This window comes from Nomascus leucogenys, chromosome 8 (genome assembly GCF_006542625.1).
Source record: "Nomascus leucogenys isolate Asia chromosome 8, Asia_NLE_v1, whole genome shotgun sequence".
Lineage (NCBI taxonomy): Eukaryota > Metazoa > Chordata > Mammalia > Primates > Hylobatidae > Nomascus > Nomascus leucogenys.
The window spans coordinates 100,866,471-100,880,981 of NC_044388.1; the positions used below are offsets into that span (position 1 = coordinate 100,866,471).

The window sequence follows — 14,511 nt, forward strand, 5'->3', positions numbered from 1 at the left end:
CCTCAGTTTAAATATTTCCTCAGAGAAGTTTTCTCTTGCCTCTTTCAACCCTTGTCTCTCACACAAGGTCAAATCCCTGGTTATAATTATCTCTAACACCTGTGCTTGCTTCTAGCGCTCAACAAGGAACTACTTGTTCAGTGTCGGACCACAATGAGACTGTTCCACCAGGGCGGGGATCCGACCTGCCTTGTTTTACAGCTTTAACCCCATTACCTCTCACAAGCCTAGCAAGTAGTAACTGTTCAGTAAACAACTGTACTACTTCACTAGTAAATTCAGAAATAACGGATCTTGATGCCGGGTGCAGTGGCTCATGCCTGTAATCCCAGCACTTTGGGAGGCCAAAACGAGCAGATCACTTGAGGCCAGGAATTCAAGACCAGCCTGGCCAACAGGGTGAAACCCTGTCTCTATTAAAAATACAAAAATTAGCCAGGCATGATGGTGCTTGGCTGCAATCCCAGCTAATCGGGAGGCTGAGGCAGGAGAATCTTTTGAGTTTGGGAGGTACGGTGAGCCGATATTGCACCATTGCACTCCAGCCTGGGCAACAGAGCGAGATGCTGTCTCAAAAAAATAAAACAAAAAAAAGGAGCAAAATTAGGACTAGAGGGGTATGAAAGTAACTTCTGTCAAAACTGGGTAACCAAAAGCCAGACCAACAACTAGCCATCATATGGGAGAAACGAGATTCATGTAGCAGGCCAACTGCTTAAACACTACGACTTTGTTTTTGTTTGAAATGGAGTCTTGCTCTATCACCCAGGCTAGAGTGCAGTGATGCGATCTCAGCTCACCGCAACCTCCGCGCCTCCTGGTTTCAAGCGATTCTCCTGCCTCAGTCTCCTGAGCAGCTGGGATTACAGGCACCTGCCACCATGCCCAGCTAATTTTTGTATTTTTAGTAGAGACAGGTTTCATCCTGTTGGCCAGGCTGGTCTCAAACTCCTGACTTCACGTGATCTGACCACCTTCGCCTCCCAAAGTGCTGGGATTACAGAAAGCCCAGCTTAAACATCACAACTTTTAAAGTCCTTTGCAATTCTGGGCTGTTCTGACCACACCAAACATGCCACATTCTTTCTTGCCTTTTGTGATTCCTCCTCTTCCTCCATTTGGTAAAAACGGCTCATCCTTTAAGATTCAGTTCCAATATCACAACAATGAAATACGGAAAACAAAAGAGGCCTCACCAGCATTTATCAAACAATAAAGGAATAATTTAAATACCTGCCTCTTCCACTAGATAGTGAGATCTTCAAGGCTAGGGGACTGACTGTGCCTTATCCGCCTGCAGAGCTGCTTCTGGCCAGAACAGTTGTGGACACATTATGGAAGGTGCTGATATGCAGGATCAACTAAACAGAACACACAACCCTGCCTCTAGATCACAGTCTAGGGAAGAAAGTCATAGAATCAGAAAATCTTAAGTCTAGTCTAAATAGTGTGTGTAAAGTCTAAATGAGGAGACTGGATCTGAAACACCAGAATTTAGAAGCTGCTTAAAGTGGCTGATCGTAGACCAGCTTTAAACTCCTCTACATAAAGGCAATGGGAATCAGAAAAGCCATGGAGAGATGCCAAGTGTCTTAGTCCATTCAGACTGCTATAACAAAATATCATAAAGTAAGTCTCACAGTTCTGGAGCCGTGAAGTCCAAGATCAAGGTGGTGGTAGATTTGCTGTCTAGTAAGAGCCCATTTTATGGTTCATAGATGGTATCTTATCACTGTTCTCACATGGTAGAATGAGCTCTTTAGGGTCTCTCTTATAATGGAACAATCACCTCCCAAAAGGCCCCCATGCTAATACCATCACCTTGGAGGTTAGGATTTCAATATGTGAATTCAGGGGGATCACAAACATTCAGACCATAGCACAAGACAATGAGAAAATAACTCATCACTACACATGGATTGAATGTTGAACATCATGCCAGAAGTGAAACCGAGAATAAGCATTCACTTCATGTAAATTGACTCAGAAACAGGACAAAAGTACAGGAAAGCAGGCTGGTACAATGGGAAAGTTAGACCTCTCCTAGGTTCTAACTCAAGCCACCTTTAGTTATATGACTCCCTATTCTGGGCCTCAGACTACTTTGGACATTAAATGAACGGACTGTACTAGAAGTCTCAAAAAAGGACAAAGCCTAATGTACCTTCTGAAAGTACCCATTGTTGTGAACTCAAGTAACTGATCAAACAAAAATAGAGGGTGACTCAAAAACAAAGAAAATACTAAGTAAAATATTTAAGATGGACATCTATTGCTTTTATCTGCCTAGCAACCACTCCCCACTTCTTCTGTTAATGGTATCCTGATTTTTCTTTGCAGACTTCTATTCAAATGTCACATGATCCAAGGAGAATTGACCCTAACTTTGTTGTAAACTGGGATCAACAACAGCACCTACCTTACAGGGATGTCAAAAGAATTAAATGAGACCAGGTACAGTGGTGCATGCCTGTAATCCCAGCACTTTGGGAAGCCGAAGCAGGAGGATTGCTTGAGCCCAGGAGTTGGAGACCAGCCTGGGCAACATGGTGAAACTCCATCTCTACCAAAAAAAATACAAAAGTTAGCCAGGTCTGGTGGTACGTGCCTGTAATCCCACCTACTTAGGAGGCTGAGGTAGAGATCACCTAGGCTTAGGAGGTCGCGGCTGCAGTGAGCCATGATCGTGCCACTACACTCCAGCCTGGGCAACAGAGTGAGACCAGGTCTCAAAAAATAAAGAATTAAATGAGACAGTGAATATAAAGGCTTTGCACAGTACTTGACAAAGTAAGAGCTCTATATATGTAAGCTGCTACTAACTAATCTCTAGGGTCCATCCAATTCAGTGCTGTGTCTATGGAAGCAAAGTGTAGGTTATAGGAGAGTTACTATTAAACCATTCATGGCATCATCCTCAAAGACCTGGGATGGAACCCTAATATCACTAATGTCACTTTGGTTACTTGCTGTGGTTCTTGAACTTTTACACTTTCAGCCTGTAAACTGCTTGATGTGGTGATTCCAGATGTTTGCTACTTCCTGAGGAAAGAAAGACTCTATATCTGCCCTAAAAAAATTCCTCCAAGGGTCACAAAGATCCTGATTATCGAATTCAGTAATTACGTCTACATTCCCTCCACCTAGTCCTGAGACCACTGCTAATATGTTGTCTCTGGATTTACAGATCATCACTAATGCAGGAGCCTTGAGGATATATGGAAAACAATGCTAATCTTACCTACAAACCACATACCTACTGACCACAAGGCAATGAAATGGCCACAGCTGGCTACTATCGTCAAGCAGAGTTTTGCCCAGATTCTCAGCAACCACATCTAGCTGGCAAAATGATTCTTAGCTAGAAGAACCCAAACCACTGCTAGATATAACCCCAAATGTACGTTAAATTGATTGATTCAATTAGATTCAACTCAAAGGCAATCAGAGTTGTTCACTAGAAAGGAGACTCTTGGCCAGGCACAGTGGCTCACACCTGTAATCCCAACACTTTGCGAGGCCAAGGTGGGTGGATTACTTGAGGTCAGGAGTTCAGGACCAGCATGGCAAAAATGGTGAAACCCCATCTCTACTAAAAAAAACAAAAATTAGCCTGGCGTGGCAGTGCGCACCTGTAATCCCAGCTACTTGGGAGGCTGAGGCAGAAGAATCGCTTGAACACGGAGGCAGAGGTTGTAGTGAGCCAAGATTATGCCACTGCACTCCAGCCTGGGGGACAAAGCAAGACTCCTTCTCAAAAACAAAAAAAAAGAGGCTGGGCGCAGTGGATCCCCTGAGGTCAGGGGTCCAAGAGCAGCCTGACCAACATGGTAAAATGCCATCTCTACTAAAAATACAAAAATTAGGCGGGGCGCGGTAGCTCACGCCTGTAATTCCAGCACTTTAGGAGACTGAGGTGGGCAGATCACGAGGCCAGGAGTTCAAGACCAGCCTGGCCAACATAGTAAAACCCCGTTTCTACTAAAAATACAAAAATTAGTCAGGCGTGGTGGTGCACACCTGTAGTCACAGCTACTCAGGAGGCTGAGGCAAGAGAATAGCTTTAACCCGGGAGGCAGAGGTTGCAGTGAGCGGAGATCGTGCCACTGTACTCCAGCCTGGGCAACAGAGCGAGACTCTGTCTCAAAACAAAACAAAAAGAAAAGCAGGCTCTTAAGCTTCATAAATAAACAAACGTACCCCCAAACCCACCTATCTCACAGCAAACAACATATTAAACAGATCAGGAAATTTTCTGAGAAATCCAGGGTCTTTGGTTGGTGACTTAAACTGCTTTCAAAAGGAAAATACAGACAAGAAACAGATTGGTTCCTAAGATGATATCACCAAGTCAGTGTGCACACAAGCAATCTGAAATGTTACTGCAAAGGTTATATTCACTTGCCTCAGTTTAACTAGGAAGATAAATGCATATTGAAAAAAGGACACAGGGGCCGGGCACAATGGCTCACGCCTGTAATCCCAGCATTTGGGGAGGCCGAGGCGGGTGGATCACCTGAGGTCAGGAGTTCAAGACCACCCTGATCAACACGATAAAACCCCATCCCTACTAAAAATACAAAAATTAGGCTGGGTGCAGTGGCTCGCACCTGTAATCCCAGCACATTGGGAGGCCAAGGCAGGAGGATCACGAGGTCAGGAGTTTGAGACCAGCTTGGCCAACATACTGAAACCCCATCTCTACTAAAAATACAAAAATTAGCCAGGTGTGGTGGCACATGCCTGTAGTCCTAGCTACTCGGGGGGCTGAGGCAAGAGAATCATTTGAACCTGTGAGGCGGAGGTTGCAGTGAGCCAGGATCACCCCACTGCACTCCAGCCCGGACAACAAAGCAAGGCTCCATCTTAAAAAAAAAAAAACAAAAACAAAAATACAAAAATTAGCTGGGCTAATTTTGGTGGTGGCGGGTGCCTATAATCCCAGCTACTCAGGAGGCTGAGGCAGGAGAACTGCCTGAACCTGGGAGGCAGAGGTTGCAGTGAGCCCAGATCACATCATTGCACTCCAGGCTAGAAGACAGAGCAAGACTGCATCTCAAAAAAAAAAAAAAAAAAATTGGGGGCGGCGAGGGTATGGGTATGAATTAGAATTAGATTCAAATCCCAGATTTGCTATTATCAAATTAACTACTCCAAACCTATGTCTTGGAATGAGGATAAAAAAAACCATCACATTGAATTGTCACGAGATTTGGTGAATATATGTAAATCATCTACTTTATGGCAAGTAATCAGCAAATGGCTCTAAGTCTAGGAATCTTATTTCATACAAGAGAAAGTTCTAGTTGACAAGCTCTTCTCCAAATAGGCATTTTGCTTTTTAAACAAGGTCTTGCTTCTGTAGTCCAGGCTGGGGTGCAGTGGCACGATCATGGTTCACTGCAGCCTTGACCTCTAGGACCCAAGCAACCCTCCTACTTCAGCCGTCCAAGTAGCTGAGACTACAGGTGTGCACCACCACACATTTGACAAAAAGGCATTTGACAAAAAGAAAATGACCACAGATTCCTCAAATTGTGACTGGCTATCATGAGAGATTAAAAGGTCACTGATCTTTTTCCTTTTTGATATTTTGACTATAAAATTGTACATTTACCACTACAGCAACTTAAACTTCTGAGTATCACCAGTCAGCAAACTGAGGCGTGAAACACTAGCTAATTATACTCTATAACGTGTTAGAGTTACTCAAGCAATGTTTTAGTTTGACTGTAGGAAGACAATATAGTGCAACAGACACATGGACTCTTGGTTAACACTCTGCTAGTTACTCAGCCTCTTTTGAAGCCTCAATAACCCATACGTAAGATTAAGGCCCTTAAAAGGTAAAATTCTACAATTCTAATCAAATATCTCTTTCTACAAAACAGAAGTTGTATGTATCTCTCACGATTTGCCGATCACTTTATCTCTTGCTTTTCATAGCATCCTACCCAACAGTGTATACTCCATCCACACTGAAGCACATTGTGGCTCCCAGAATTCAACATGCTCTTTGGCCTCAATTCATTTACACATGCTATTTTCTCCACCTGAGCCCACCTTTACTCACCACTGACATAAGGACTCAAGTCAGGTCTCCTCTAATTTCCCCCTCCCCTTCCTGCAAACACTCAAGTCTGAGTTAGGCACTACAAACAACATGGCTGAAACTATAGCTTTTCAGGGACCTATCAGGAAGAAAAAGACTGGTTTCAAAATCCAAAAAACAAACACATCTGCAAATTTGAAATTCAAATGTTTTAATTAAATATGAAATAATGTTATTTCACTTAGTCAATTGCAATTCAAGTCTTACAGTTTTAAACGTGAGATACAGTGACACAGGGCTTGTAGGACTAAGAAAGCCAAAGGTCAAAATAAGTCTTGAAATTGCTCTGACGAGTTCTGTGTGCCTCTTCTATGCTCCCACAGGCTCCTGTGCTTTACACACAACCACATCATGATCAGGATCACTAGAACCTGAATTCAGAGAACCCAAGGTTCCAGAGAAGTCTGTTTTTCCAGGATCCCCAAGAAAAAGTTAAAAATCTTTACCCAGGTTTTCTATTGATATACAACAGTCATTCACTGGTCTTTCCTAGACCAATCCCCTCTAGTCAGCTGTATCAGTTTCCCGATCATGATTTGGCACCCAATAAAACTCTGACTAGATCAGTCAGATCTAGTCTCAACCCCAAAGATAACCCCAGCCCTGGGCCTGAGACATGTCCCAGGAAAGGCGGCTCAATAAATGTTTGAAGAACTGTTTCTTTCACCAAAAGACAATAATGGTAAGCACAATGCCACTACAATGAATTTCTTGCCAAAATAACAAATTTCAAAAGAACAATTTCACTATTCTCAACTTTTAAAGCCTAGATAGGCACTGTCCAATAGAAATTTCTACAATGACGAAAATGTCATATATCTACACTGTCCAATACAGTTGCCACTAGCTACATGTGGCCAATGAGTACTTGGAATGTGACTGGCATGAATGAGAAACTGAATTTTTAACTTTACTCTTAATTTAAATGGCCATATGAAGCTGGTGGCTATGAAACAGTGAAAACATAGAAGTTGTCCCTCTTTCTAAATTTGTCACACCACATGTTTTGGACTGTGATACAGCTTAAAAAAATAAAATATGGAAATGTTTAGGCCAGTATTATTTACTAGCCAATTTATAGCTGTGTCAGCTATTATAAGAATAGGTCCATCAGCCTGCAAATGCAGTCACTTACTCCTTCAAATATTAAGTATGTACCCACACTGTAACAGGCCAGAGGCCTGGAAGGTAGAGATGTGAATAAGACTGACTACAGAGAATTAATAGTCTCTAGGAGTACAGAGCAGAAAAAAACAACTGCAGAGCCTGACAATGCAAATGCACTTAATGCCACTAAGTTGTACACTTCAAATGGTTAAAATGGTAAATTTTATGCTATGTGTATTTTACCACAATTTTTAAAAAGTTTAAAGCCTACTGAAGAAAAAAGTTGAAACAATATTTTTGAAAAAAATAACACTATGGGACAGATGGACAGGATACACTGGGAAGCAGTGCAGAGTAGAAAGAGCATAAATTTTTATTTCAGAATAGGTTTGAGCCTGGCACCATTACTTACTAATTGTGTTAGCTTAGGAAATGACTTCACCTCTCTGGGCCAATTTCCTCATCTGTAGATTGTTATGAGTACTCAATGATATGATGCACTGAGGTCAGTGAAAGTGCTCGGTAGCCACGATCGATATCAGGGAGAAGAGAAGCAGCAATCATGGAGCCAGGAGCACAGAGAAGAGATAGGCATTCACCAGGCAAACAGGGCTATTTGAGAAACATATTTAGAGGAAGCAGCATGTGAAAGCACTAAATAGAAAAAACAGAATGTTACTTGGTAATTTGACTTGACTGGAATCTCAGCAGGGCCGTATCATAAAGACCTTCAACTGTCATACATGAGGAGTTTTTGGTTTTTATCCTATAGGCAACAGTGACTGAAAATATATGTATACATCTAGGAAGTTTGTCAATAACAGCCCAACTCTCATTATTTCAATACAGGGGCTCTAAAATTTCAACCAGAAAACTAAAAGCACAAGGAGTTTTAAAAAAATAAAAGAGGCCGGGCACGGTGGCTCACGCCTGTAATCCCAGCACTTTGGAAGGCCGAGGCGGGCAGATCATCTGAGGTTAGGAGTTTGAGACCAGCCTCACCAAGATGGAGAAACTCCGTCTCTACTAAAAATACAAAATGAGCCGGGCATGGTGGTGCATGCCTGTAATCCCAGCTACTCGAGAGGCTGAGGCAGGAGAATTGCTTCAACCGGGAGGCAGAGGTTGCGGTGAGCCAAGATCGCGCCACTGCACTCTAGCCTGGGCAAGAAGAGCGAAACTCCGTCTCAAAAAATAAAAATAAAAAATAAAAGAGCAGCCGAGCACTGAGGCTCATGCCTGTAATCCCAGCACTTTGGGAAGCTGAGGTGGGTGGATCACCAGGTCAGGAGATAAGAGACCATCCTGGCTAACACGGTGAAACTCCATCTGTGGTAAAAACACAAAAAATTAGCCGGGCATGGTGGTACATGTCTGTAGTCCCAACTACTCAGGAGGCTGAGGCACGAGAATCACTTGAACCCGGGAAGTAGAGGTTGCAGTGAGCCGAGACGGTGCCACTGCACTCCAGCCTGGGCGACAGAGCGAGACTCTGTCTCAAAAATAAAAAAAAATAAAATAAAAAGAGAAGAGCTTTGTTGAGGCAGCCAAAACACACATGGCAAGTCATCCATAGCCCTCCTTTAGATTCTAGAAACTTCCCTTTGGGGGGGGGGGGCCCTTCCTCAATTCTATCTTCTAGTCTCTTTTTGGTACAATGAATGGCTCTGGCATGGGGCTGAGAAGGAATGAAGCTTTATTTTGGTGGTGGGAAGTAACAAACATGAACTACACAGCCTGCCTTACAGCCATATCAGCAGCCTGCAAGCAGCTCCAGACCTAGGCAGATACAGGAACACTTTTCTTGGATTGGCTGATTAAATTCACACCTGCCTCTTGCTTTTCTATCCAGTGAGTGGGATGCCACTTGGGCCATTAGCTTTTGTTTCTTACAGGCAACCTGACAAACCATACTTCGAGAATAACAGAAAATGCTTTTGAATGCAGGAACATAGCACCAGAAGTCCATATAGCAAAAGCTATTTGGCAGAGCTTCAAGTAGTAGCTTCTTTTCTCCACCTACAAATGTCATGGTCACATTTTTAAAAGTGCAACAAAAACAATACTCTTTTCCTAATGTAATTTTCTTAAACATCAAATCTTAGGGGGATACTATGCCCACGTATTTTCTCAGCTTAAATGCAGTACATGAGTGTCTATATTTCTATGGAAACATTAATAACTTCCATCTGATCAACCTACATCACCTTTCATATAGTTTTTCCGGCTTCTAGCTTTGCAATTACAGCCTTGAAAGCAGACTGAAGGCAGAAAAGCCAGCCCAAGATTATGACATTTCAATTTTAAAACATTTTTTAAAAATAAAGACAGTACACAGCTTTCAAGGCTGTAGCTGTAGAATCAAAAGGTGAAAACAGTTTAGGAAGGCAATTCAGTCTGATGAGTCAGAGGTCTTTAGTGTTTCTATGGAATTACAGCATGGGCATTTCTCAGAAAACTGCACGTACTGATGATTCTCTGGCATTTTTCATTTACAATTTCTGGTTCTCTGGAGGAACAAAAGGGACTGTTGATAATCCTTCATTTGGCTTGGAGGTTAAGAAATTTCAAGGCCAGGCACAGTGGCTCACGCCTGTAATCTCAGAACTCTGGGAGGCCAAAGCAGGAGGATCCCTTGAGCTCAGGAATTGAAAACCAGCCTGGGCAACATAGTGAGACCTCTACAACAACAAAAATATGTCTGTCTTTTTCAATTAGCTGGGCGTGGTGGCATGCACCTATAGTCCCAGCTACTTGGGAGGCTGAGGTGGGAGGACCACTTGAGCCTGGGAGGTTGAGACCGCAGTGAGCCAGGATCACTGCACTCCAGCCTGGGTGACAGAGCAAGACCTTGTCTCAAACAAAAAAAAAAAGAAATTTCAAAATGCAAAATACTTAATACAGAAAAATATAAGAAAATGTATACAATAATCTGTCAGTTGCCATTTATTGAATCTATTACTACACACGAGGCATCAGCTTGACACTTTATATGAATTCTTACTGAAAAATAGCTACTATTGTCTCCATTTTATAGATATAAACAGATCATTGTACTCCACTACATGGAAAAAGCCACAAAAGTCAAAACAAGAGAACTTCTATTGAAAGCATCTTGACTAATAAAACCCTACCTTTGCACACTGCATGTTCTGCAACAGCCGGATGGATGGGAATTTAGCATAATTTCAAAGAGCAACCCTGATGCTCCCACAACAGCAGGACCTCAAAGTCCAAGAAGAATACCACACCTTACTTGAGCCCATTTACAAGTCACCTCCTGAAAAATCCAAGATGCCTATGTCAGAAGCAGCTACTGAGGGAAGTGAAGATGTTTTTATTTGTTCATTGTCATTTTGAAGAATGACTAAAGTCTTACTGACCAAGGAGTTTGTTTGAACATGGTCAGAGAGCTTTCAAAGTCATTTCGGAAAGTGCCCCACACCATCCTCAACAGATGGTTTGACGGAAGAGAAGTAGCCAGCTGTGCTCAGGAAATCCATTAGTAAGGTGCAGATACCACCAAAGAGATGTCCCACATGTGGCAGAATGTACCTTTTTCCTTATTTTCTTTAAAATCTACATATAAAAATGAAAGATGGATGCATGAGGGCCTAGAAAATGTTTATCCCTCTGGATCAATCCTAGCAATCTATCCTAAGAATCAGAAATGAAGAAAATAGTACAAAACTCGAGGCCATCTAAAAATTCAAACACAGGAAAATGATTAAATTATGTACACTTATTCAATGGAATAGTCTGCGAACACTATAAATGTTTTCCAAGAGTTTACAAAGGGCAAATACCATATTAAAAATATAATGTAAAACTGTATTCTTGGAATGAGCTCAGGCATATTTCAATACATATATACACACACACAAAAACCACTTTGGTCTGTTTTCTCTTAGTGATTATCTCTTAGTATAACTAATTTTTCTTCCTCCATTCTACTTTTCTGATTAAAATGTATTTTTTATAAACAGAAACATACATTAAAAAAATCCTGGCAGGGCACAGTGGCTCACGCCTGTAATCTCAGCACTTTGGGAGGCTGAGGCGGGCAGATCACCTGAGGTCGGGAGTTCGAGACCAGCCTGACCAACATGGACAAACCCTGTCTCTACTAAAAATACAAAATTAGCCAGGCATGGTGGCGCATGCCTGTAATCCCAGCTACTTGGGAGGCTGAGGCAGGAGAATCCCTTGAACCCAGGAGGCAGAGGTTGCAGTGAGCCAAGATCGTGCCATGGCACTCCAGCCTGGGCAACAAGAGTGAAACTCTGTCTTTAAAAAAAAAAAAAAAAAAATTCCTAAGAACAGGCCAGGTCCAGTGGCTCACGTCTGTAATCCTAGCTTTGGGAAGCTAAAGCGGGCGGATCACCTGAAGTCAGGAGTTCAAGATCAGCCTGGCCAACATGGGAAACTCCGTCTCTACTAAAAAATACAAAAATTAGCCAGGCGTGGTGGTGCGTGCCTGTGCAATTCTCCCTGCCTACTCAAGAGGCTGAGGCAGGAAGAACTGCTTGAACCCGGGAGGCGGAGGTTGCAGTAAGCCAAGATCGCGCCACTGCACTCCAGCCTGGGTGAGAGTCAGACTCTGTCTCAAAAAAAAAAAAAAAAAAAATCCTAAGAACAAAATGATTTGGCTAAACTGTCTACAATCAACAGCTTCAACTGAAGGGGAAAAAAAACTACCAGACATTCTCTAAATGACTTTTAAATTACTATCTTATTATAAACACAATTCTGGGCACTAATCTTTCTTACATACTAGTCATGAATGCTTAAAGCTCAGTACTATCTCCCATGTCCCAGCTTCAGAAATCCATTGTGTGGCAACAGAGAGATACAACATCTTTAACCTTTCATCGAAACCAGGATCTTTCAAATCTGAAGCAAAGCTAGTTAATCATACCTATGAAATAATTCTGTGCCAGCCATAGTGGCTCACATCTGTAATCCCAGCACTTTGGGAGGCCCAGGTAGGTGGATCACCTGAGGTCAGGAGTTCGAGACCAGCCTGGTCACCATGGTGAAACCCCATCTCTACTAAAAATACAAAACTTAGCTGGGCATGGTGGTGGGCACCTATAATCCCAGCTACTCGGTAGGCTGAGACAGGAATCACTTGCACCCGGGAGGCAGAGGTTGCAGTGAGCCAAGATTGCACTACTGCACTCCAGCCTGGGCAACAGAGCAAGACTCCATCTAAAAAAAGGAAAAAGAAAAAAAAAACAATAATTCCAAAAGAAATTTTTAAAATCTATTCCAACCTGGTGAGTTAAGACAGAAGAGCAACAACCAAGATATTTACAGCACAACATAAATACAAAAGATACTCTACAAAATAGGACTAAGGGAGAAAAAACTCTTGCTTTTTCTTAGATGCTAAACTTTCCTATATTCTAAAATCAAATTCAACAAATATTTACCTAGTGTTTTCCATGTATAGGCTGCTATCCCAGACTGCATTGGAGAAATAGATGAGTAAAGCTGGCTGCCCCTAGATTCTTAAAATCTAACATAGAAAATAGAAAACTGACCGGATACAAGGACTTTTGAAGTAAATGCCCTAATGGAGACATTAACAGCAGTGGTCAAACACTATTTATTTCTTCTTAGGGAAAACTAGAAAAAAGTTAATGACAAAATGGCACTTGAATCAGACTAGTAAGGGAGGAAAGAAAGAATGTAAATACAGACACATTATCAATAATACTCAGCCATACATATCTTTTGGATGTCCTTCCACTGCTGGCAACTATTTCCCCTAGAAGCAGTCACATCCTTACAGATGATTATACAGACCTTGTCTGACTTTTTTTTTTTTTTTTTTTTGAGACAGAGTTTCACTTAGTCACCTAGGCTGCCGTGCAATGGCATAATTATGGCTCACTGCAGCCTCGACCTCCCAGGCTCAAGGGATCAACCCAACCCACCTCAGCCTCTCGAGTAGCTGGGACTACAATCATGTGCCACCACGTCCAGCCTGACATGTTCTTTACTAAATCTCCTCAGGGGCAAGAAAGGCCTATCCTAGCACACACACAAATCTTCTCATCCTAGGGTGGAAGGTCTCATCCACATACACTTTCACTTACACTTCCCAACTGATGATTCCCCTCTCCCCCAAACTTTCAATTCTGGATGAGACTCTTCTCCTGAACCACAGACCCATCTATCCAAATGTCTATTGTCAATGTCTACCAGGATAAATAACCCATAGGCTCCATCAATTTCAACATGTCAAACTGAACCTATTATTTTCTCTTTGAATCCTCTTTCTCCTGTGTTCTTCACTCAGGTTCCAGGTACCACCAACTCTCATCCCCCAAGCCAGAGATCCCCAAACACTCCTCCTGGGCTCCCACTTTACCACCCTTCCCAACACTCCCCCTGAATGAATATAGTCAATCACCAGGACATTTTCATTCTCTCTCAAATATCCCTAGATCAAGCTCAAGTCATCTAATCACCCTATAATCCTAGACTATTATGACTGCTCCTCTCTCTTCCTGGAATTTAATTTCCTAATCCACTCAAAAATCCTGTTTGATCCCCCTTTCCAACTTTTTAGCATACATTAATAGCACTAAATTACAGAAATAAACAAATCCAACATTTGAAAAGCTGCTTTTTGCCACCTTATTTCCTCGAAACACCCCAAAGCTTGAAAAGGATAACACCTAAATTCCTATTTGCAAACTCTCTTTATACAGAGATGCAAATATACCAACTTTGATGTTAAAGCAAGCTTCTAATATTAAGATATCAATAAAGTGATATACTAGGCAAGATGCCTTGCTCCAGTATTAATAAGCCATTTGTATAAGGCTAAGTGACCTACTCCCTCTGTACTTAGATTTTCTCCTCAGTGAAAGATCAATTTTCTTAGGATCATTTTTCAGCTCTAAAGTCCATGAGTTTATCAAAAGTTGCAGTCGTGTATAATAGGGGGTACAAATCATACAATGCTAACACTTGAGGAACCCTTAAGGGGTTATCGAGATTCTTAGATTTTTTTAAAAAAACTAGAAGGATAAACTATAAATCATTCCTAACCTCTTCCATCCCACTGTAGCCCCCATTTTACAGAAGGGAGAAATTGTGTAAAGGGAATAACATTTGTAGGATTCCTGTGATGTAAACACTAATTGTGATCCCATAGGCATTTCCCCGATCTAAAAATGGGAACAAAAGAACTTACTTAACAGGGCTGTTGTAAGCATTAAATGAAATAAATATAAGCACTCAAAACAGTACCTAGCATATAGCAAATGTTCAATAAG

General features: G+C 41.9%; 1 protein-coding gene across 1 annotated transcript in view; it reads right to left on the reverse strand.

The window, feature by feature from the left end:
- NR6A1 (nuclear receptor subfamily 6 group A member 1) overlaps nt 1–14,511 on the reverse strand; it is a 253,739-nt gene that overhangs the window by 216,861 nt on the left and 22,367 nt on the right. The gene's annotated exons all lie outside the window — the stretch shown is intronic.